This window comes from Oncorhynchus keta, chromosome 1 (genome assembly GCF_023373465.1).
Source record: "Oncorhynchus keta strain PuntledgeMale-10-30-2019 chromosome 1, Oket_V2, whole genome shotgun sequence".
NCBI classification, from domain to species: domain Eukaryota; kingdom Metazoa; phylum Chordata; class Actinopteri; order Salmoniformes; family Salmonidae; genus Oncorhynchus; species Oncorhynchus keta.
The window spans coordinates 65,058,845-65,083,897 of record NC_068421.1 but is presented as its reverse complement, the minus strand read 5'-3'; the positions used below and the strand labels follow the sequence as shown (position 1 = coordinate 65,083,897).

The following is a 25,053-nucleotide window of genomic DNA, read 5'->3' as shown; positions in this document are numbered from 1 at the left end:
ACTTCCTTATGTTTGAACTGGATATGAGGTTTTACAAAAAGAAGATTAATTTGTCATATCCTCACTATGGCAGTGAGTCATGGACTGTCAGCATGTCTTACTGCACTCTCGGTCTGGCTGTCTGTCTGATTCATGAGGCCCAATGTACTCACCTCAGATAAAATGTCAAGCTTACACTAAATTAGATGTTTTTGTTCTGACCTTTTTAAAAAATGTATTCTTGCTCATCTTTACATGTAGCTTTATTCTACAATCCATTAGCCAGGTATATTTCATCTAGCATCACCGCCCTACCTCATTGCTACTCTTGTGTCTGTGTGTGATGTGTATATATTTAAAATACTATAGGAAAATACCTTACTGGTAACTCCTTTCCACATGTATATGTAAACTCGTAACCTCAATACTACACAGTTGATATCATTATTGGGAAATCTGTTTTCTAACCTGTTTACTAAAGATGTGACTGTCAAGGGATGCCCAGTTGTCTCCAAATATATATTTCAAATCATTGCTATGCTGTAACTTTGATGGGTGTTTTACGTCACTTTCTGAGATTTTCACGGTTGATGGTGCTACCAGCAAACAGATTAACTGATCTGTGTCTCTTACCTCAAATGGTGCTAATTTTTTCTATGTTTTTATTCTCATTAAGCTGTTTATTCAGGTTGGTGATCCCAAAATCAACGACAAGTCAAATTTCTTATTGTTTAAATCATACATTCTGGTTGTAGCAACATCAACTCTGGTGTTGTTTTTAAGTCAAGTACATCATAATTCCTAGTTCATCTTAAAATATTTATTTTAGCAGTTATCTGCATACTTAGGAATTGGACAATTTGAGCTTGCTTCAGATTTGGACTTGATCTCAGATCACCATTTAACCAAATACTGCTATTAGCTTGTTGCATATTGGCTTCATGGGCAGTTGTGCTAAAACCATTTTCTAACTGGACTGGGCAGGTCAATAAGAGAGATTTGGTCCTCAGTAAATGTTTGGTTATCCACAGGTCAATGCTGTGACAACACTTCTACAGACAGATTGCAGTTACAATACAAGGTTATTTCTAAGCAGTGTCTAGTATTTAGCTGGAAATTCAATATTGGGTTGGATGGGATTGTGAATTTATCTCAGAGAATATTAAATGTATTCCTAATTTTTTTTAATCTTGTAAAAATATTTTATAGATGGGTGTGAACTGTCCTGACAACCTCTTGTTGATATGTGACATAATTTGAAAAATGTCAAAAATGCATCAATTTCACCTCTAAAAATTGGAATCGCAATCAATCACAAGGTTTTTTTTTTTTCACTTCTTGTTGATCTTCTTCATTCTTGCTACTCTTCCTGACCATAGGAAGATTAGCTTCTGCAAAAGCTAATGGGGAGCCAAATAAACAAATTAATTAAAAAATATATATAAATAATTGCGAACATGCTCATTTGCTGTGAACCAGAACCATAGATCTATGAACAGTATATGTACTCTGTATATGTACTCCATCTGTGGCTCTGCTGTAGTCATGTGGTCTTTTTACATCCCTCTTTTCTTGGAGTCAGAGATACAGGTTTCAGGAACAGTCTATTCTTTGAGATCATACATATTCTTGTGTAAGGTGGTGTGCGGAGCCAAGATCTGTGAATTTGTCCTTGGGAAGGGGGTGTGGCCTCAGTGTGTCCTAGGGAGGGACTGAGACCCTCAGTCACCATCCCCAAAATGTGTCCTACAGAAAGAAAAGGTTATAAATATACATGTCCTTGCAAATCGGTCACACCTCTGCCATGCAATCGATTTTGACGCTTAGCATAATTTTGTGTTTGATGCGGTCTAGGTACACCTGTTCAATGTACAGATCAAAATAAATCCAGACTTTTATTCTACCAGAACATTTGACTCATGGCTCTTTTTCCATTGCACAACAGAAAACCTTAACTCCTCACAACCCCCCCATTGTTTTTAAAGGTCCAATGCAGAGGTTTTTATCCAAAGATCATATCATTTCTGGGTAACAATTATGTACCTTACTGTGATTATTTTCAAATAAAATGGTCAAAAAGAAACCAATTACTTATCAAGCAAGAATTTTGCTAGGACTGTCTGGGAGTGGTTTGAGTGGGGAGGGGAAAACTAGCTGTTATTGGAAGAGAGTTCTGTAACTCTATTTGTCTATTAACTAATTTGTCGCCTGGTGATTACACCAGGCAAGCCCAAACTTAATCTCACCAAACAGGAGAAATTTCAGGCAGACTTTTCAAACAGCTCCTGAGTGGAGCAGCGGTGTAAGGTACTGCATCTCCGTGCTAGAAGCGTCACTACAGACACCATGGTTCAAATCCAGGCTGTATCACAACCAGCCATGATTGGGAGCCATGCGGTGGACAATTGGCCAAGCGTCGTCTGCGTTTGTTCGGTGTAGGCTGTCATTGTAAATAAGAATTTGTTCTTAACTGACTTGCCTGGTTAAATAAAATGATCAAATGGATCCATTCCACTAATTGCACTCCAGCAATAACCATGAGTTTATCCTTCCCAATTAAGGTGCCACCAACCTCCTGTGGTTCAAAGGCACTTAAATCTTTTGTCTTGCCCATTCACCCCCTGAATGGCACACATACACAATCCATGTGTCTATTGTCTCATTTAACCTGTCTCCTCCCCTTCATCTACATTGATTTGAAGTAAATTTAACAAGTGACATCAATAAGTGATCATAGCTGTTGTATCCACCTGGTCAGTCTGTCGTGGAAAAAGCAGGTGTTGCAGGTGTAGAAGCACAGTGGCTAGGAAAAACTCCCTAGAAAGGCCAAAACCTAGCCTGGTTCCTCTCTAGGTTTCTTCCTATGAGGGGATGCCAGTCCTCTTTTGGCTGTGCCGGGTGGAGATTATAACAGAACATGGCCAAGATGTTCAAATGTTCAGAAATAATAATCACAGTAGTTGTCGAGGGTGCAACAGGTCAGCATCTCAGGAGTAAATGTCAGTTGGCTTTTTATATCCGCTCATTGAGAGTATCTCTACCTCTCCTGCTGTCTCTAGAGAGTTGAAAACAGCAGGTCTGGGATAGGTAGCATGTCCGGTGAACAGGTCAGGGTTCCATAGCCTCAGGCAGAATAGTTGAAACTGGAGCAGCAGCACAGCCAGGTGGATTGAGGACAGCAAGGAGTCATCATGCCAAGTTTTCCTGAGGCATGGTCCTAGGCCTCAGGTCCTCCAAGAGAAAGAAAGAGAGAATTAGAGAGAGCATACTTAAATTCACACAGGACACCGGATAAGACAGGAGAAATGCTCCAGATATAACAGACTTCCCTAGCCCCCCGACACGAACTACTGCAGCATAAATACTGGAGGCTTAGACAGGAGGGGCACAACCTAAGGAGGGGCACAACCCAGATGGAAAGACCACATTAGTGACTCAACCCACTCAAGTGACGCAACCCTCCTAGGGACGGCATGGAAGAGCACCAGTAAGCCAGTGACTCAGCCCCTGTAATAGGGTTAGAGGCAGAGAATCCCAGAAAGCCCTGTCTCCAGTTGTTTGCTTAGAAATTCTAGGGACAATTAGGAGGCCTGCGTCTTGTGACCGTAAAGTATGTGTAGGTATGTACGGCAGGATCCAAATCAGAAAGATAGGTAGGAGCAAGCCCATGTAATGCTTTGTAGGTTAGCAGTAAAACCTTGAAATCAGCCCTTGCCTTAACACGAAGCCAGTGGAGGGAGGCTAGCACTGGAGTAATATGATAATCTTTTGGTTCTATTTAGCATTCTAGCAGCCGTATTTAGCACTAACTTAAGTTTATTTAGTGCTTTATCCGGGTAGCCGGAAAGTAGAGCATTGCAGTTGTCTAACCTAGAAGTGGCAAAAGTATGGATTCATTTTTCTGCATCATTTTTGGACGGAAAATTTCTGATTTTTGCAGGGTTACATAGATGGAAAAAAGCTGTCCTTGAAACAGTCTTGATATGTTCGTCAAAAGAGAGATCAGGGTCCAGAGTTAATGCCGAGGTCCTTCACAGTTTTATTTGAGACGACTGTACAACCACCAAGATTAATTGTCAGATTCAACAGAAGATCTCTTTTTTTCTTGGGACCTAGAACAAGCATCTCTGCTTTGTCCGAGTTTAAAAGTAGAAAGTTTGCAGCCATGCACTTCCTTATGTCTGAAACACGGCTTCCAGGGAGGGCAAATTTGGGGCTTCACCATGTTTCATCGAAATGTACAGCTGTGTGTCATCCGCATAGCAGTGAAAGTTAACATAATGTTTTCGAATGACATCCCCAAGAGGTAAAATATATAGTGAAAACAATAGAGGTCCTAAAACAGAACCTTGCAGAACACCGAAAGTATTGCGTCAGGTGCAGTTAGGCTACTTTTTTGTTGTTGCTTCAGGACAAAGTTGTGCAGTTAGCCTACTTTTCAGGACAATATCATATAAAATTTGATGTCAAATGATGGCCTTGATCAATGTTTATTCCAACATATCCACTGACATTCACAGGGTCATAAATTCTATGGGCCAAAGGAGCCTAATTGAGCAGTTAGGATCATACCCTCTGATAGTGAGGACAGTTAGCTTGAGGACAGTGACGGCGAGGAAGAATGGGCCCCAAGAATCAGGTTTGAGAGGCAGTGAAATACTAGTTTATGCCCAACTTGTATTATCTTATGAAATGAGTGCTTATTTCTACCAGGTTCACTTAATAAATGTTCTGAAAATATCTGATTTTCCTTGGTGTTTTAGTACCCTCATGGTACAGCATTATCAGAATGCCTATATCTTGGAAAAACCTAAATGTGTGGAGTAGAGAGTTAAAGATTTCATTTTATTTAGCATTATGTCTCTAACTTATTGGCCTAATTAATAAAGGTTAAATAAATGTAGGCCTACTGTATGTTTATGAAAAAAAAACAAAATCTGTAAATCGCTTAAAAACAAACCTACCCGAGTCTCAAGCTCAGAAAATAGTCTAACTTTGTCAGTCTTTTGTTGTTGACAGCAACTTTGACTGGAGTTGTGAAACCAAGCAGGCAGACAAATAGAGATGAGCCCAGTGATACATCACAGCTCTGCTGAGCGTAGCATACGCAAATTAGACACCTTGTTTGGTATTTAGATTAGCATTATGGCATTTTACAGTAGATCACACATAAGCTCTGTATGCACTCTGCATTCTTTTCCTATCATCGCTGAGATCAATCCTCGCTCCCCATCTCTTCCTGGAGCTTTGACTTTGGATATGGGACACAGGCTGGCGGGCTGTGTCTGATGTGCTGGTTTCACACGAGGCGGAGTGGGCTGGGGATTAAAAGGCAGATTGATCTGGGTGTCAGCCAGAGATAAGCGGACAGGGGCTCTCTGATTTATTGGGGAGACGGGAAGTTAATATCAGCCCACATGCTGCAGTGGCACACAAAAACAAGAAAATCTGGCAATACTAGGGGTTTAGAATGTATGACAATGTCAAAGCTCCAGTGTAATATTAAACGAGCAATTATTGCAGCGATTGAGAATCTCAATCTTTTACAATGTTGTGGGTGGTGGTGGGGGGGACAGATTTTCGGCTGTTTTGCATTGAATTAGTCTTTTGCATGTTGTTAAATATGGTGGTGAAATGGCACTCCTTGTGAGCAAGCCCTTTCTGTTTGCCTCATAATGCATTCCATGTATTATTGCCTTACTAAGCAATGTGTTGTGCAGCTAGGCTTTTTCTCTGCCCAAGGGGACTGCTCAATGTCATTAACGCTAACAGTTGCCACATGCCTGAAATGTATTGCTGCATCCGTTATTGACAATGAGATGATTCAGTGTAGTAATGATGGATTGGCCTAGGAGGAACAGCCAGGGCTGGGCTCTGTCTCCTGCAACCAAGTGTCGGTATACTGTGTCCTTTTAGTCACCACTGCAGTACTGGAGACACACTCATCTTAAACACTGTTTACATTACACATTGTAGGGTATTCATTTAAATCCCTTTATATTGCTGTTGGTTTTAAAAACCTGTGTTTAAGACAACAGTGACAACAGGTCTACATACTGTACCTTGCATTTGAACAAATATGACCACATACTCCATTGCCACAGTCTTGACCAATACATTACATGATATCTGCAGTATAATCAACAGGATCTGAAAATACATTGTGCTAGGCCTTTGTTCCCTCTCAGAAACCATTGCCTATTTGGATATCTAAATTAACATTCACAATAGTAGGAAGAGGCTGATGTGACATTTGCTATGAAAGCCTGAGTCTCATTCTACCATCAGCAGTTCTCAAGATAATGAGAGTATGAATAGAAACCTGGCAGCGGTGATCAGCTCCACTGTTCTATTTAGACCAGGCCTCATAGAGGGAAGTTCAGTCATATGGTTTAATTCTGTTTGGCCAGTTTGGTGTGACCTGTCTGCTGCCTTTCAGTTAGACCACCCAGTTGAAGGATACCTTATTCATTATTAGTGAAAATAGTGACAGAAGGAGTCAACTATTATTTCTGAGCACACTGTGTGTGACCACTGGAATCCTTAGCTTTGGCGGTTAAATCATGCTATTTTGAGACAATTGGAGAAGGAGAGAGGGGGTGTTATAGAGCAGAGGGGTGAGTGGCACCTCAAAATGTATGCCTGCTTTCACATCATTAAAAACCTTGGTGACCCTGAACACTATTTCACTCTCAGCGCTTGAGCTGCCATTGGTGGCGGGTGGGAGTCTGGAGAGGTGTCAGCTCCGACACGGACTGGTTTAATCAGCGCTGCTGCTCCCAGGCTAACGTCCATCAGACTCCCTTTGATGTGCTGTCAGATAGCTAGGCCCCGGCCGCCTACTTCAGTCAGCACCTACCGACGCTTCACATTTCATCCCTTACCTGGGAGTGGGTTTAATTGGGCCGATTCTGGGACAAATGCTCTAGCCGGAGGGGGACACAAGTTATGGAGACAGAAGGTAATGGAGAGTGTGTAGAGATAAATAGTCCTGCAGGCATCTATTTAGAATTCCTCATGTGAAGAACCCACTCCATAATAAACTGGTGGTCTTTTGACAGTCTTGAAGCACAGCAGTGTCTCTGCGTGTGGAGTCAGTAGAGCGGTTAATACTATGTATCATATGGGAGACTATTACTGGCTATACAGACGTAAGTAGTCATGCATCTGCCATACCGTTGAAAAAGCCTGTAGGAGAGGAATCTGTTTTTGTCCAATTTGCAGCCCTGGTGAGGTACATACCCCATGTGTCCATATTGTTACTGAACCTACAGACAGCTGCCGCCTTCTCCTATGGTTCTGATCTATCCAGTTGTTTCAAACTCAATGCTCAAGATTCCATGTGAAAGACTTCCCCATATGTTGTCTTTGTTTTTATAATCAAAATCCCTCAAAATCATCTGTATGAGTGCACAGTAGAGGGGTTTTAGCTCTAAGTACTATTGTGGATGATTGGTATTCACTTATAGTATTTACCGACAGGTATACATTACTTTTCCAGATCACAGTGACTAATCATTGAGTGAAATCTTGCAACAGTAAATGTTATTTTATGGTTATACTATATTGATTCGTACACATTGATCCAGCAAATGTTGTCGAAGCGTTTGCTTTTTGTTCTGAGTCATTTATTTTTGTGCTGCTCTTTTTTTCATGTTAGTAAAAAAAACTCCAGGGTTAACAGACAATGAGATTCTTATAATGAATTCTGCCATTTGGTCTTCAATGTCATCAAATCATTTGCATGGTTAAAGCATGCCAATCAAGCAATCAGGTTAAAATCTCTCACTCTCTCCCCCAATCCATCCATGGTGGTCCTGGTGTCCATGGAAGAGGTGTCTGGAGACATTCTGCTATAGGGGCCAGTGTGACTGAGATGCCCTCTAGTCAGCCTCTCATCCCCGGAAGGTAACAGAGAGGACGTCAGTCTTAACACTACCTCCCGCAACGCCATGGACACAGTCTCTTGTGTCTCATATAATATTGAATACAGAGAATGATGTAAAAATGAGATGAGTCTCTTATGCTTCTCTCCCTCTCGCGCGCACACACACACACTAGAATGAAATGTTGAGGAGGTCTGGCGTCTGTGCGGGACCATATGTCCATGGAGTCTCACATTCTCACAAATTGGCCTTATTTAAAAGGAAATGGGTTAGGTGGCTCAGACACCTTACCTTCCTTTGGATTACTCTCTCTTTTTCTTGAGCAGAAGGCTTTAAAATGGCTTCCATTAATGCATAATGTTCCCTCAATTAAAAAAATCCAAAGTGATCATGAATTTTTCATACTTGGAGCGTTTAAGCTAATTATGGCACAAATGAAGAACATTGTGGTGAAACTCCACAAAGGGGTCTGACATTGACGGCCAATGTCACTGTCACGAGGCCACTCTGCTGCGATGCTAATCACCACAGCTGTTTAATATTCCTGCCTGTGTATTCTCCTCTCTACTGTCCTCTATCAACGCTCTCTCTCCCTCCATCAGTTTCTCTCACCCACCCTATTTCTCACTCTCTCTCTCCCTCTCCCTCTCTCTCTGTGGATGGTGTTTATAATGGAAATTAACTAATTGTTGTAATATAATTTTAATGATTATATTATATAATGCAGTAAATATAGCTTGTTACTTGCTAAGCAATTTTGTCACATTTCAAGGGCAATCAATTTGTATAAGATCAAATCTGCCCGCCTCTGTCATGAGAGACAAAGGGAATATTGGGCTGCTCCCCCGACTAGATATTCATGACAACCCACTGACAGCCTCAACAATGACTCTAATGATAGACAACGTGTCAGCCATATGGAGGTCACTTACTGCCTGCCTGAATATCTGCTGAATTGATGATACATTGATGGGAAGTTGATATACACTACCGTTCAAAAGTTTGGGGTCACTTAAAATGTCCTTGTTTCGAAAGAAAATCACATTTTTTTGTCCTTTAAAATAACATGAAATTGATCAGAAATACAGTGTAGACAATGTTAATGTTGTAAATGACTATTATAGCTGGAAACGGCAGATTTTTTATTTAATATCTACATAGGCGTACAGAGGCCCATTATCAGTAACCATCACTCCTGTGTTCCGATAGCACGTTGTGTTAGCTAATCCAAGTTTATCATTTTAAAATTCTAATTGATCATTAGAAAACCCTTTTGCAATTATGTTAGCACAGCTCAAAACTGTTGTGCTGATTAAGAAGCAATAAAACTGGCCTTCTTTAGACTAGTTGAGTATCTGGAGCATCAGCATTTGTGGGTTCGGTTACAGGCTCAAAATGGCCAGAAACAAAGAACTTCTGAAACTCGTCAGTCTATTCTTGTTCTGAGAAATTAAGGCTATTCTATGGGGTTGAGGTCAGGTGATTGTGAAGGCCAGATCATCTGATGCAGCACTCCATCACTCTCCTTCTTGGTCAAATAGCCCTTTTACAGCCTGGAGGTGTGTTGGGTCATTGTCCTGTTGAAAAACAAATGATAGTCCCACTAAGCGCAAACCAGAACGCATGGAGTATTGCTGCAGAATGCTGTGGAAGCCGTGCTGGTTAAGTGCACCTTGAACTCTAAATAAATTGTTTATTATGGATAAACTTCTCCCCATCTTATCTACTGTTGTATCAATATCTTTTGACCATGACAGTTTACAATCTGGGGTTACTCCAAGCAGTTTAGTCATCTAAACTTCCTCAATTTCCACATGATTTATTACAAGATTTAGTTGAGGTTTAGGGTTTAGTAAATGATTTGTCCCAAATACAATGCTTTTAGTTTTAGAAATATTTAGGGCTAACTTATTCCTTGCCACCCACTCTGAAGGTAACTGCAGCTCTTTGTTGAGAGTTGCAGTCATTTCAGTCACTGTAGTAGCTGACGTGTATAGTATTGAGTCATCTGCATACATAGACACTGGCTTTACTCAAAGTTAGTGGCATGTCGTTAGTAAATCTGGAAAATGCAAGGGGCCTAAACAGCTACCCTGGGAAATTCCTGATTCTAACTGGATTATATTTGAGAGGCTTCCATTAAAGAACACCCTCTGTGTTCTGTTAGACAAGTAACTCTTTATCTACATTATAGCAGGGGGTGTAAAGCCATAACACATATGTTTTTCGGGCAGCAGACTATGTCAATGTCAAAAACTGCACTGAAGTCTAACAAGACAGCCCACAATCATTTTATCATCCATTTCTCTCAGCCAATCATCAGTCATTTGTGTAAGTGCAGTGCTTGTTGAGTGTCCTTCCCTATAAGCATGCTGAAATTTTGATATGTAGTGCCTTATACCGCTGTGCCACTCGGGAGCCCGACAGTAACTTTGACTGGAGTTGTAAAACCAGGCAGGCAGTCTAATAGAGATGAGCCGTGATAAACTCAGCAAAAAAGAAACGTCCTCTCACTATCAACTGCATTTATTTTCAGCAAATGTAACATGTGTAAACATGTGTAACCTTTCAGGTGATGTCGATATAGGACTCGTTTTACTGTGGATATAGATACTTTTGTACCTGTTTCCTCCAGCGTCTTCACAAGGTCCTTTGCTGTTGTTCTGGGATTGATTAGCACTTTTCACACCAAAGTACGTTCATCTCTAGGAGACAGAACGCGTCTCCTTCCTGAGTGGTATGACGGCTGATGTCCCATGGTGTTTATACTTTCATACTATTGTTTGTACAGACGAACGTGGTATCTTCAGGCGTTTGGAAATTGCTCCCAAGGATGAACCAGACTTGGAGTGGGTTCTTCACATGAGGAATTTAAAAAAAGAAATCTGAGGTCTTGGCTGATTTTATTTTGATTTTCCCATAATGTCAAGCAAAGAGGCACTGAGTTTGAAGGTAGACCTTGAAATACATACACAGGTACACTTCCAATCTACTCAAATTATGTCAATTAGCCTATCAGAAGCTTCTAAAGCCCTGACATAATTTTCTGGAATTTTCCAAGCTGTTTAAAGGCACAGTCAATTTAGTGTATGTGATCTTCTGACCCACTGGAATTGTGATACAGTGAATTATAAGTGGAATAATCTGTCTGTAAACACTTGTTGGAAGAATTACTTGTGTCATGCACAAAGTAGATGTCCTAACCGACTTGCAAAAACTATAGTTTGTTAACAAGAACTTTGTGGAGTGGTTGAAAAACGAGTTTTAATGACTCCAACCTAAGTGTATGTAAACTTCCGACTTCAACTGTAACAAGATTCAACAACTGAGACATAAACTGAACAAGTTCCACAGACGTGACTGACAGAAATGGAATAATGTGTCCCTGAACAAAGGGGGGTCAAAATCAAAAGTAACAGTCAGTATCTGGTGTGGCCACCAGCTGCATTAAGTACTGCAGTGCATCTCGTCCTCATGGATTGCACCAGATTTGCCAGTTCTTGTTGTGAGAGTTTACCCCACTCTTCCATCAAGGCACCTGCAAGTTCCCAGACATTTCTGGGGGGAATGGCCCTAGCTCTCACCCTCGGACCCAACAGGTCCCAGACGTGCTCAATGGGATTGAGATCCGGGCTCTTCGCTGGCCATGGCAGAACACTGACATTCCTGTCTTGCAGGAAATCACCCACAGAACGAGCAGTATGGCTGGTGGTATTGTCATACAGGAGGGTCATGTCAGGATGAGCCTGCAGGAAGGGTACCACATGAGGGAGGAGGATGTCTTCCCTGTAACGCACAGTGTTGAGTTTGCCTGTAATGAAAACAAACTCAGTCCGATGATGCTGTGACACACCGCCCCAGACCATGATGGACTCCGAATCGATCCCGCTCCAGAGTACAGGCTTCGGTGTAATGCTCATTCCTTCAACGATAAACGCGAATCTGACCATCACCCCTGTTGAGACAAAACCGTGACTCGTCAGTGAAGAGCACTTTCTGCCAGTCCTGTCTGGTCCAGCGACGACGGTGGGTTTGTGCCCATAGGTGACGTTGTTGCTGTTGATGTCTGGTGAGGACCTACCTTACATCAGGCCTGCAAGCCCTCAGTCCAGCCTCTCTCAACCTATTGCGGACAGTCTGAGCACTGATGGAGGGATTGTGTATTGGTGGTGTAACTCGGGCAATTGTTGTTGCCATCCTGTACATGTCCCGCAGGTGTGATGTTCGCATGTACCGATCCTGTGCAGGTGTTGTTAGACGTGGTCTGCCACTGCAAGGACGATCAGCAATTTATTGCCCTGGCCACATCTGCAGTCCTCATGCCTCCTTGCAGCATGCCTAAGGCACGTTCACGCAGATGAGCAGGGACGCTGGGCATCTTTCTTTTGGTGTTTTTCAGAGTCAGTAGAAAGGCCTCTTTAGTGTCCTAAGTTTTCATAACTTTGACCTTAATTGCCTACCGTCTGTAAGCTGTTAGTGTCTTAATGACCGTTCCACCAGTGCATGTTCATTAATTGTTTATGGTTCATTGAACAAGCATGGGAAACAGTGTTAAAACCCTTTACAATGAAGATCTGTGAAGTTATTTTGGATTTTTAAAAGGAACGTTTACATCACACATTTCTGGGAACTTTTATTTCAGCTCATGAAACATGGGACCAACACTTTACATTTTACATTTGCGTTTACATTTTTGTTCAGTGCAATAACTAAGGGGCTATAACATTGACACAAGACCCTGATAGGAGGACTTATGATACAAGAACAACAACTAACTTGAGTAAGGAAGTAATCTGTAAAGAAATCAAAGCAATCAACAAAGAGAAACTCCATAGCCCTAGTAGGCCCACAGACCATCAGTACTGTCCGCGTGTGTATATCAGAAGCCTATACACGAACAGAATCCCTGTGTCCTTTGAAAAGTTCTGTAGTGAGCTGTGATGCTTTATATTAATAGCATTACTACGTTTCGGGAAGCAATGCTGATTAAATATTCATTGACTTTGATTACAGTGAAATTAAGACTGAAGCCTCGTCTCAAATCCAGAGGAATAATGGCACTGTAAATAATGCATTGTTCCTAAATCGAGAACAGCAGATTTGACGCCCCTACCCTGATTGTTTAGCCATTTGTCTGAGGCAGTCATTCTCTGTGTACATATTTAGATATCACTGCAGTGGCACTCTGACAGCAAGATGGCTCTCACAGGCTGTCTTGACTTTGGAAAACTTAGTGGAGAGGTATGAGCACACTGGGCGAGGTTAGGCTGACTGATATTGTAATTGTACTGTAGTTTGGTTGTATGACCATGTCATCAATAATCAAGGGTCTTGCTTTCCATTTTGTGTCCTTTTTGCAATTTAAAAAAATTATATTTAGTTCTTCCAATGCACTTTGGTTACTGTATCAAATCAAAAAGTTTTGTGTGTGTGTGTGTGTGTGTGTGTGTGTGTGTGTGTGTGTGTGGGTGGGTGGGTGGAGTTCTCAACAGAACAGCCACGTTTAATGTCTACTTAACTTTCTGAGTCATATACATTGTCATCAGTTAGTGATTAGATGTATACCTTTTAAGTAAAGATTGGAAATGCATTCATATTTATATTCCTTGGCACATCAACTGTTTTCTCAGCTTAACACAAACTCATATGATGAGGAAGGGTTAGAGTAGAAAGGGAGAGTGAGGAAAAAACAATTTATTTCCTCTTTTTAAGTTTCAGCATCGGTCATTTAGCTGGCTTGTTTATTTAAATGTTAATGTGCCGCAAGTGAAACATGCATTGCAAATCGAGTTGAGAAGAAAGTGGACTTCAAATAAGAAGTGGCAAGCGCTTGCTTTTGAAAGAGCCTGCGTGAGTTTATCTTTGTCCTTTTCTCGGTTTTAAGAGGGCTACAAAGTTGGGAGTTTTGTGTGAAGATGACATCTCCCCTGTGACTGTGAATAATTAATGATAAATTATTCCATTCTCGACCATCACTACCGCCACCATCACCATCCACACCAATCCCTTTGTGCCAGATAAGTATTACAATTTCAGTCTTATCAGTCTTCTAAGACTTGAGATGTAGAAGTTGCTGTCAGTCGGCGAAAGCTGTGAAGTATCAGCCTTGTGACATTATGTTAAAATAAACCATAAACCTTGATTAACTGTGACCTGACACGCCACCACTCTCCTCTCAAATAAAGAGGCTGCTATTTTTTGGGGGGGAGGGGTGGGCAGACACAAGAAGAAAGTTACAGAAAAGGTTTTATGCATTCACGTTTTATTAGCCTCATGTATGGGATACGCATGGTATACATTGTCCAAAGAAATGCTTACTTGCAGGTTTCTTCTCTGCAATGCAACAACAATAAGAAATAATACAAGATGAGGATACGAACATAAAGTAAATGGCTCAGTAGAATATCATATATTTTTTAGCATACGTATAATACAGGAAGGAACAATTTATAGTCCAATATTTATACAGGAATTGGGGAGGGGGGATTGGTTGGCAGAGTCTGGGAGCAGCAGTTGTGTTGTGTGTGTAGCATGAATGTACAGTTGGAGTCATTAAAACTCGTTTTTCAACCACTCCACAAATTTCTTGTTAACAAACTATAGTTTTGGCAAGTCAGTGAGGACATCTACTTTGTGCATGACACAAGTAATTTTTCCAACAATTGTTTACAGACAGATTATTTCACTTATAATTCCTCGTATCACAATTCCAGTAGGTCAAAAGTTTACATACACTAAATTGACTGTGCCTTTAAACAGCTAGGAAAATTCCAGAAAATGATGCCATGGCTTTAGAAGCTTCTGATAGGCTAATTGACATCATTTGAGTCAATTGGCGGTTTACCTGTGTATGTATTTCAAGGCCTACCTCCAAACTCAGTGCCTCTTTGCTTGACATCATGGGAAAATCAAAATAAATCAGCCAAGACCTCAGAAAAAAATTGTAGACCTCCACAAGTCTGGTTCATCCTTGGGAGCATCTTCCAAATTCCTGAAGTTACCACATTCATCTGTACAAACAATAGTACGCAAGTATAAACACCATGGGACCAGGCAGCCGTAATACCGCTCAGGAAGGAGACGCGTTCTGTCTCCTAGAGATGAACGTACTTTGGTGCGAAAAGTGCAAATCAATCCCAGAACCACAGCAAAGGACCTTGTGAAGATGCTGGAGGAAACAAGTACAAAAGTATCTATATCCACAGTAAAACAAGTCCTATATCGACATACCCTGAAGGTTGCTCAGCAAGGAAGAAGCCACTCGTGACGAAGAATGTACTTTTTGGAGGAATGTCCTCTGGTCTGATGAAACAAAAATAGAACTGTTTGGACATAATGACCATCGTTATGTTTGGAGGAAAAAGGGGGAGGCTTGCAAGCTGAAGAACACCATCCCAACCGTGAAGCACGGGGGTGGCAGCATCATGTTGTGGGGGTGCTTTGCTGCAGGAGGGACACTGGTGCACTTCACAAAATAGATGGCATCATGAGGAAGGAAAATTATGTGGATATATTGAAGCAACATCTCAAGACATCAGTCAGGAAGTTAAAGCTTGGTCGCAAATGGGTCTTCCAAATGGACAATGACCCCAAGCATACTTCCACAGTTGTGGCAAATGGCTTAAGGACAACAAAGTCAAGGTATTGGAGTGGCCATCACAAAGCCCTGACCTCAATCCTATAGAACATTTGTGGGCAGAACTGAAAAAGTGTGTGCGAGCAAGGAGGCCTACAAACTTGACTCAGTTACACCAGCTCTGTCAGGAGGAATGGGCCAAAATTCACCCAACTTATTGTGGGAAGCTTGTGGAAGGCTACCCGAAACATTTGACCCAAGTTAAACAATTTAAAGGCAATACTACCAAATACTAATTGAGTGTATGTAAACTGCTGACCCACTGGGAGTGTGATGAAAGAAATAAAAGCTGAAGTAAATCATTCTCTCTACTATTATTCTGACATTTCACATTCTTAAAATAAAGTGGTGATCCTAACTGACCTAAGACAGGGCATTTTTACTAGGATTAAATGTCAGGAATTGTGAACATTTTTGTTTAAATGTATTTGGCTAAGGTGTATGTAAACTTCTGACTTCAACTGTATATGTGTGTGTGTGTGAGTAGGTGCATGTTTCCTAAGGTGTGGTGAATCAGAGCAGGTGGTCAGTCCAGTTCATGTGTTCAGCAGTCTGATGGCTTGTACATAGAAACTGTCTTTGAGTCTGTTGGTATTCAGTTTTGAAATGGCCTAATGTGCCAGTACTATATGAGTTATGATCCAAACGGTTGGTCCAAATGTGTATAAAGTAGTGTTTTTATAACCCCCCAGGTAGAGAGTAATAGGCTCAGGGGCCTCCCAGTGAGTGCACCCTGCAGCACAGCTCCCAACCCAGCCTGCAGTTGGGGAATGTCCTTCTGCCTGCTGGCTGCTCAGGACCTGACTGAGGCTAATGGATTGCTACACACCCTGCGACATCTCAGCACTTTCCCCCAGCTTAAGCACTGCTCACAAATTACCTTCACATAATGTTATTTGTCGCAGAGTGAAAAGTTTGAAGGAGGACAAGGGTGTATAAAAGGAAAGGTAGACTGGCCACTTGCCTCCTCACTGATAAATATTCCTCCGGGGAAGGAGAGGAGACAGGGAGGGAGAGGGCCGTTGTGCAATGGCTGAAGGAGTGGGTGCTAAAGGCCACAGGAGGGGAGGGTTATCAATCAGCTGCTGTGACAGCTGAGATGAGGGGTGAGGACGAAGGGAGGCCCTGTGGGAGTCTTCAAATCTGAGGAGACTGAGGCGGTTCTGTCCTGTTCAGCTCCTGTCTGACTGTGTGTACCTGAACAGGATGCTGAGGGCCCTCTTCACTCAGGTCTCACACCGCACTGCAGCAGAACATGTTATCACTGCTCAGCACCTGGCTGGGCCCAGTATCATTCTTCTGTCTCTCACACTCATTTTCGTCAAAGTCTTATTCAACTGAATTTGCTGTGGAATTCTCTATGATTATGAGATGTTTTCACTCAGTGAGCACCAGCACCATACCACCCTGTGTCCCACTGCTGGCTTGCCTTTGAAGCAAAGAAGGCTTTCTCCTGGTTGGTCCCTGGATGTGAGACCAGATGCTTCTGGAGGTTGTGTTGGAGGGCCAGTAGGAGGCACCCTTTCATCTGGTCTAAAATATATATCCCAATGTCCCAGGGCAGTGATTGGGGACATTGCTCTGTGTAGGGGGGGTGTTAAACAGGTGTCTTGACTCTCTGTGGTCACTAAAGGTCCCATGGCACTTATTGTACGAGTAGGGGTGTTAAGCCTCGTGTCCTGACTAAATTCCCAATCTGACCATCATGCTCACCTAATCATCCCCAGCTTACAATTGGTGCATTTGTCTCCTCTCCTCTGTAACTATGCCCCAGGTTGTTGCTGTGAATGTGTTCTCGGTCAACTTACCTGGTTAAATAAAGAAAGCACTGGGATTCTGAATAGGAGTGGACTTGTAAGTACCTTCTCTTAGTATTATTCACACAGACACCAAACTCAATGAAGCAGCTGCGTAGGTTAAAATCCAACTCATTCTGTTTCGGAGGGAATCTGTTTTTCCCTGGCTCATGCGATATTGGCCTTAAGTAGCTGTAAGGGTGGAGAGTGGAGGGCCTGACACTCAAAGAGTAAACTGACAAATGTTGTCCCTCCTCACTGTCACCGGCTGGTCCCCAGAGACTGCATTATAGGAGGTGACATTAAGTGCCCTCCCCTGCCAGGCCCATGTTAATTAGAGACCTCTAAAACTGTCAGATAACCCAGACCCATAGAAACAAACAACATCTTCGTGTCCATAGAGCCGGAGGCAGCAGATAGCTCGGCCCTCTCTACCGCCACTCCCAGATTGCACCATGTCTCAGAGCAAGGGACCAGAGCTCTGTAGAACACGGTTTATACCGTGTATAAATATTGTGCACATGTTGATTTTTGGGTCATATAGCTGACCATGATACATCAGGTCATATGTACTGTATGTAGAAGTTTTTACATTGGCTCATATTGTACTGTATGTACTCAACCAAGTGGCCATTTGTGCATTAGATCACACAATGTTTAAATGCAGGGGTCCGCATGAGTATACTGTACATGCTAAAAGAAAAGGACAAGCTGCACACTCTAGTACGGGGTAGGCAACTAGATTCAGATGACTTTTTGTCGGGGGGCCGGACCATAATTCGAAAACATTTTACACTGCAAATTGACGACATCTAAGCCAAAAAAGAGATGTAATTACATTGAGACACGATAACATATGCCTATTTTTATTTCAGGGGTAGATCAGCTTTCATATTGGAGATAGATTGTGGTTTCCATCAATGTAATTGTCTACATAATTTCTTATCCCCCATATAAGTTTTTGTAAATATATATATAATATATATATAAATATCTTTTTTATATACAGTTGAAGTCGGAATTTTACATACACTTAGGTTGGAGTCATTAAAACATGTTTTTCAACCACTCCACAAACTATAGTTTTGGCATGTCGTTTGGGACATCTACTTTGCACATGACACAAGTCATTTTTCCAACAATTGTTTACAGACAGATTATTTAACTTATAATTCATTGTATCACAATTCCAGTGTGTCAGATGTTTACATACACTAAGTTGACTGTGCCTTTAAACAGCTTGGAAAATTCCAGAAAATGATGTCATGGCTTTAGAAGCTTCTGATAGGCGAATTGACATCATTTGAGTCAATTGGAGGTGTACCTGTGGATCTATTTCAAGGCCTACCTTCAAACTCAGTGCCTCTTTGCTTGACATCATAAGAAAATCAAAAGAAATCAGCCAAGACCTCAGAAAACAAATTGTAGTCCTCCACAAGTCTGGTTCATCCTTGGGAGCAATTTCCAAACGCCACATTCATCTGTACAAACAATAGTATGCAATTATAAACACCATGGGTTCAACCAGCCATGGGTCCAACCAGGGTAGCCTAGTGGTTAGAGCGTTGGACTAGTAACCGGAAGCTTGCAAGTTCAAACCCCCAAGCTGACAAGGTAAATCTGTCGTTCTGCCCCTGAACAGGCAGTTAACCCACTGTTCCTAGGCTGTCATTGAAAATAAGAATTTGCTCTTAACTGACTTGCCTGGTTAAATAAAGGAAAAATTTAAAAATTAATTCCACTCAGGAAGGAGATGTGTTCTGTCTCCTAGATATGAGTTCTGTCTCCTAGATATGAACGTACTTTGGTGCGAAAAGTACAAATCAATCCCAAAACAAGGTGCTGGAGGAAACAGGTACAAAAGTATCTATATCCACAATAAAATGAGTCCTATATTGACATAACCTGAAAGACCCCTCAGCAAGGAAGAAGCCACTGCTCCAAAACCGCCATTAAAAAAGCTAGACTACGGTTTGCAACTGCACATGTGGACAAAGAATGTACTTTTTTGGAGGAATGTCCTCTGGTCTGATGAAACAAAAATAGAACTGTTTGGTCATAATGACCATCGTTATGTTTGGAGGAAAAAGGGGGATGCTTGCAAGCTGAAGAACACCATCTCAACCGTGAAGCACGGGGGTGGCAGCATCATCTTGTGGGGGTGCTTTGCTGCAGGAGGGACTAGTGCACTTCACAAAATAGATGGCATCATGAGGCAGGAAAATGATGTAGATATATTGAAGCAACATCACTAAGTTGACTCTAAACTTCTGACCCACTGGAATTGTGACACAGTGAATGTAAGTGAAATAATCTGTCTGTAAACAATTGTTGGAAAAATTACTTGTGTCATGCAAAACTATAGTTTGGAAACAATACATTTGTGGAGTGGTTGAAAAACAAGTTTTAATGACTCCAACGTACTTCAACTGTATGTCACTCCCTTTGGTTTCTTCCCCAAGTCGTCATTGTCCCTGTTTCATGTCGGTTTGTGTTTCTTTTGTTCATTTATTAATTAAATGTATTCACTCGCTTCCCGACTCTCAGCGTACATCGTTACATTCCTTTGTTAATATGAATTATTTTGACCTAAATTGTTTTTGTTTTATAGATGAGTACTGAATTGCATAGTCTCCAAAGGCACATTTGAAAGTGTCCCATACAATAAGGGGATCTGCTGTACCTACACTACCGTTCAAAAGTTTGGGGTCACATAGAAATGGCCTCGTTTTTGAAAGAAAAGCTAAACATTTTTTGGCCATTAAAATAACATCAAATTGATCAGAAATAGTGCAGACATTGAATGTTATAAATGGCTATTGTAGCTGGAAACGGCAGATTTTTTTTTTTGGGGGGGGGGGGTTTGTTGAATTTCACCTCCCTTTCTCCTCAATTTTGTGGTGTCCAATTGTTAGTAGTTACTATCTTGTATCATCGCTACAACTCCTGTACGGGCTGGGGAGAGACGAAGGTCGAAAGCCATGCTTCCTCCGAAACACAACCCAACCAAGCTGCACTGCTTCTTAACACAGCGTGCATCCAACCCGGAAGCCAGTCGCACCAATGTGTCGGAGGAAACACCGTGCACCTGGCGACCTGGTTAAAGTGCACTGCACCTGGCCCGCCACAGGAGTCGCTAGTGCACGGTGAGACAAGGTTATCCCTACCGGCTAAACCCTCCCTAACCCGGACTACGCTAGGCCAATTGTGCGTCGCCCCACGGACCTCCCGGATGCGACAGAGCCTGGGCGCGAACCCAGAGTCTCTAGTGGCACAGCTCTTCATTTAATTTTTGATTGATTTGATTTGATTTTTGATTGAATTGATTATTAGAAAACCAGTTTGCCCTAGACCACTGCGCCACCCGTGAGGCCGGAAACGGCTGATTTTTAATGGAATATCTACATACGCATACAGTGGACAATTCTCAGCAACCATCACTCCTGTGTTCCAATGACACGTTGTGTTAGCTAATCCAAGTTTAGAATTTTAAAAGTCTAATTGATTATTAGAAAACCAGTTTGCAATTGTTAGCACTGTAGAATAGCCTTCATTTCCCGTGGAAATTCTGTAAGAGTTATATACAGTATATGCCAATCATTTGATAGTCCGACCGCATTCTGTACCCTATCAACACTTTATAAACTTTTGGTGCAAGTGAGAATGACATAAGAAAGTCAAGACGACTAGCTTGATTGAGCCTTTTTTTTTTTGTGCGAATACTTGATTTAAAAAAAAAACGTTATTCCTGGTGTTTCTACATTTTATTTTTTTATTTTTACCAAAAACAAAAATTCTCCCCCAAAAATAAAATTAAAAAACATTTGGAGGGTCCAAACAATTCTCCCGTGGGCTGGTTTTGGGCTGGTTTTGGGCTGGTTTTGGGCTGGTTTTGGCTCGCCCACGGGATAATGTTTTGGACCCTCCCACTCTCGTGGCTCCGATGCAATCATTTATTAACCAACATTTAGCCAGCAAACTGTCCTAATCAGGGTTTCATGACTAAAATAAATTAAATGGGCTCATGAGTTCATCCTTTTCTTGCTTCGGACAGGGTTCTGGAACTTGCCAGGAGGTTCTGACGACAGCAGGGCCAGGCTGGGAGGTAGGGACGACAGGCAGGCACGCATAGAGGATGGAAGTGTGTCTGGCATTGGGGGCCAGAGTAGATGGAGGTGATGATGGCTCCAGTCAGAGCTGCTCAGCATGAGCTGAGGGCCGGCAGAGAGAAAGAGGGAGAAAGAGAGAGAGTAGAAAGAGAAGGAGAGAGAGTGCCAGTGCTCCCCGGTGCAGTTGGGCAGCATGACTGTGACTTCCTGCTGGCCGCCTGTCTGCCTGTCTGTCTGGGAGCTGCCGCGGCGACCCAGCTGCTGTCAGCTCGCCTCTGTGTTCCCAAGAGTGGGACAGGCACGCTGGCTGTCAACTCCACACTCGTCTCTCCTCACCAGTCTCCTCCATACTCCTCTCTACTCCTCTCCTCTGCTCCTCTCTTCTCTCCCTCTCCCATTGTTAACACAGCACCACAGCCTCCTAACGTATCACACTTCCCTGTGTGGATGACAAAATAAAAGATGGATGTATGAGGGGAATATTTCCATCGTGGACAGTTATTTACACTTTGTACTCTGGTATCATCTGAAATCAGATCTGGTTCGAATGACCCTCTGGCCCCAGTCTGTGCTTCAAGGTAGCCACCACAGGCACGTTTGAGTCTGACTGTGGTGGTGCGCTCCTGTGATGACAATAAGGGGGAACAGTGTTGAAGCCAAGCTGAGAGAGTTTGACTGTGCGTGTGGCTAGTGAAAACTCATCCCGACAGCTAGCCAGCAGCCGTGTACCTGCACACAGCAAGGTGTTGGCCAAGCGGTGAGGCGTGAGGCTTTTACTGGAGAATAACACGAGCTGAGAGGGCCTTGTCACCCATTGAGGATTCCCTGCTCCTGCTGCTGTGTGACAACAAAAATAGAGGAAGAGGCAATTGGATTTGACACATTCTTTCTTTTTTAACTTGTGGGTGGTTTGCAGTGCCAGGACTTCATTTGTCAGACTTAAGGAAATAGTGTTAAACTGTGACGGTGTCACACTTAAAGAGCTATCTGTTCCACTGCCTCTGGATGCCTTTTGTTGAGGTCATAATTAATGAGAAGTGTAAAGAGCTGGTAGCTATGGTTTCCAGATAGCTGTTTGCCATGTGTCAAGGCTCCGTCGGGGAGAGGGGTTGTGTTTGTGTGGGTGTTTGTTGGCATGAGTGCATACAGTGATTATATACTTACTGTTCAGTATGATTGCCAACAGTGAATCACATCTTTTTCGGTTAGCGAGCATCCATATAAACAAGATAGGCCTATTCATGTTGAATATATTAAGATCATGTATTATGTGCTGCTGTCATTATTACTTACCAATGGCATGCTGATGAAGAGGAATTGTTCTTCAATCGTCTGTATTGATGACATTTTCTATGATATCTGTAAATTATATGTGTTTCCTGTTCTATAGTATGAAAGTGAGAAAATGAAGTGAGTTGAAGTGACATGGTCCCGAGCTAGTATCCCAGCTGGAGTTCCTTTCCAGCCCATATGTTTCTGCCGGGACAGTCATGGTGTTTGGCTGGGTAGGGATGTAGGGCTGGTAGCTGGTGACACTCTCGTCACCGGCTGTGTGACGGCAGAGATCGCAGCCATTCTAGTGTGGAACCCCAGAGCACATCTGAGACTAGTGTTTGTCTGTCTGTCTGTCAGGGAAGGAGCAGTATGGTCCCACCAGGGGACATGGGGGTGTCAGGGGGCTTTGGGCCTCATCCCCACACCCCTCCATCTGACAGCAAAGGTCAGGGGATTCTCCTGCCTATCTCTCTCTGCTCCTGACAGGCCTTCCTGTGGGACCAGGCCGGGCCCCTGCTCCGGGCCCCTGCTCCGGGCTCCTGCACGCCGCGTACAATTAATATTTCATCACTGTTTTCCCTTCTCTTTTAATCCACCCACAGAGCTCCTGATAGGGGCACTTCTGATGAGAACACCTTTTCACACCCCTGATCTTCACCAAACCTGCAGAAAGTTAGGGGGTCAAACATACAGCCCGTGGGTGGCTTGAGTAAAAAAACATAACTCGTTATACTTTAAAATGACAAAATTCTAATATAAACTGTATAGAGATTATAATGAACCTGCATTTATACAGTTTCTTGGCTGTGTTCAGTTCGCTAATAGTCACCGGAATGAAAGCTAGACAGTCTGGGACGATCAAAAATTCAAAAACAATGTATAGAGGACTATATTTTGTAAATTTTGACGGCGAGGAAATATAACACATTTTCAGTGCGTACCTCGTTGAAGACTGAATGCGGCCACCGGGGCAAAATGTGTTTAACACCCCTGGGCTAAAGGATTTGGAGAGTATTACTGCATCACTTTGCGTATAGAATTGATAAAGATTCTACTATTCTCTTGAGAATTGCAAATCACTGAAGACAGAGCATGGTGTGTTTTTTGCTTCTGACTGGGAGGTTCATTTTCCTGGTTTAGAGTGTTTGTTGGAGTGATGTGGAATGTTAGTCAGAGCTATTGAGAGCCTAAATGCAGAAGAGACTTGTGCTGTGCATAGGGCATGTCCGTCAGCGGAGTGATCATATCAAACAGAGATATTTGATCCATTAATAATACATTAGCCTATCTGATGCTCCTGCTATGCAATAATCACCCATTCATCTCCCACCCTGCAGACCTGACAGACAGTCAGATAGGGGGAAATTCAAATGAGGGGGGAAGGTGGCACTAATGCCATTCTGGAAACACATACAGGGGGGAGGAGTGACAAACACATATCACCTACAGCTTATTATAGAGACAGATGTTCTATAAAGGCCTCTATGGAACAGTCTGTACTGCTGAACGTTAACAACATGGCATTATTTCATCCACTAAACCCAGCATAATTCTGTTGTTCCAAGTTTAAAAAATTAAGAAATAACAACATCCATCCTTGGGGCACCGTGACTCACAACGGCATAATGGCAGTGTAACAGTTCCACTTTGGCAAGCACACAGCCCCAACTAGGCCTGAGAAATATATGACCTTTGTGCCTGACTTGTTCGAGTAATGTGATTTCTGCTCTGAGAATAGCCACAATAAAGTGTGACTTGGGGGACATGGTTGGTTGGGAGCGGCAGCGCCGGCCTATGCATTTGTCTGAATCATTGCCCCCAGCCCGGGTCCTGACTGCCGTGCTCTCTGCCACAGCGTGATGGAGGAGCACTGGGGCCCTGTGTCACACCCTGAGCACTAAAGCACTCGCTCTGCCTCCGGTGAGCCTACATGGCTTTACACTTTGCCTGCAGGGAAGCACGCACCATTCATCCACACAGCATACACACACACTGAATTGGCCTCTAGTTTGCCTACGGACCCCTTTACTTATTCCACATTTTGTTACGTTACAGCCTTATTCTAAAATGTATTAAATTGTTTTTTTCCCTCATCAATCTACACACAATACCCCATAATGACAAAGCAAAAACAGTTTTGATTTTTTAAACTAATTTATAAAAAAAATTAAATATCACATTTACATACAGTATCAGTCAAAGGTTTGTACACACCTACTCATTCCAAGATTTTTCTTTATTTTTTACTATTTTCTACATTATATAATAATAGTGAAGACATCACGACTATGAAATAACACATGTGGAATCATGTAGTAACCAAAAAAAGTGTTAAACACATTATTTATTCAAAGTAGAGACCCCCTGCAGTC

At 42.4% G+C, this 25,053-nt stretch overlaps 1 protein-coding gene across 1 annotated transcript in view; it reads left to right on the top strand.

Annotated features, from left to right (window-relative positions):
* Positions 1 to 25,053, top strand: part of agbl4 (AGBL carboxypeptidase 4) — a 412,900-nt gene that overhangs the window by 319,655 nt on the left and 68,192 nt on the right. The window lies entirely within an intron of this gene.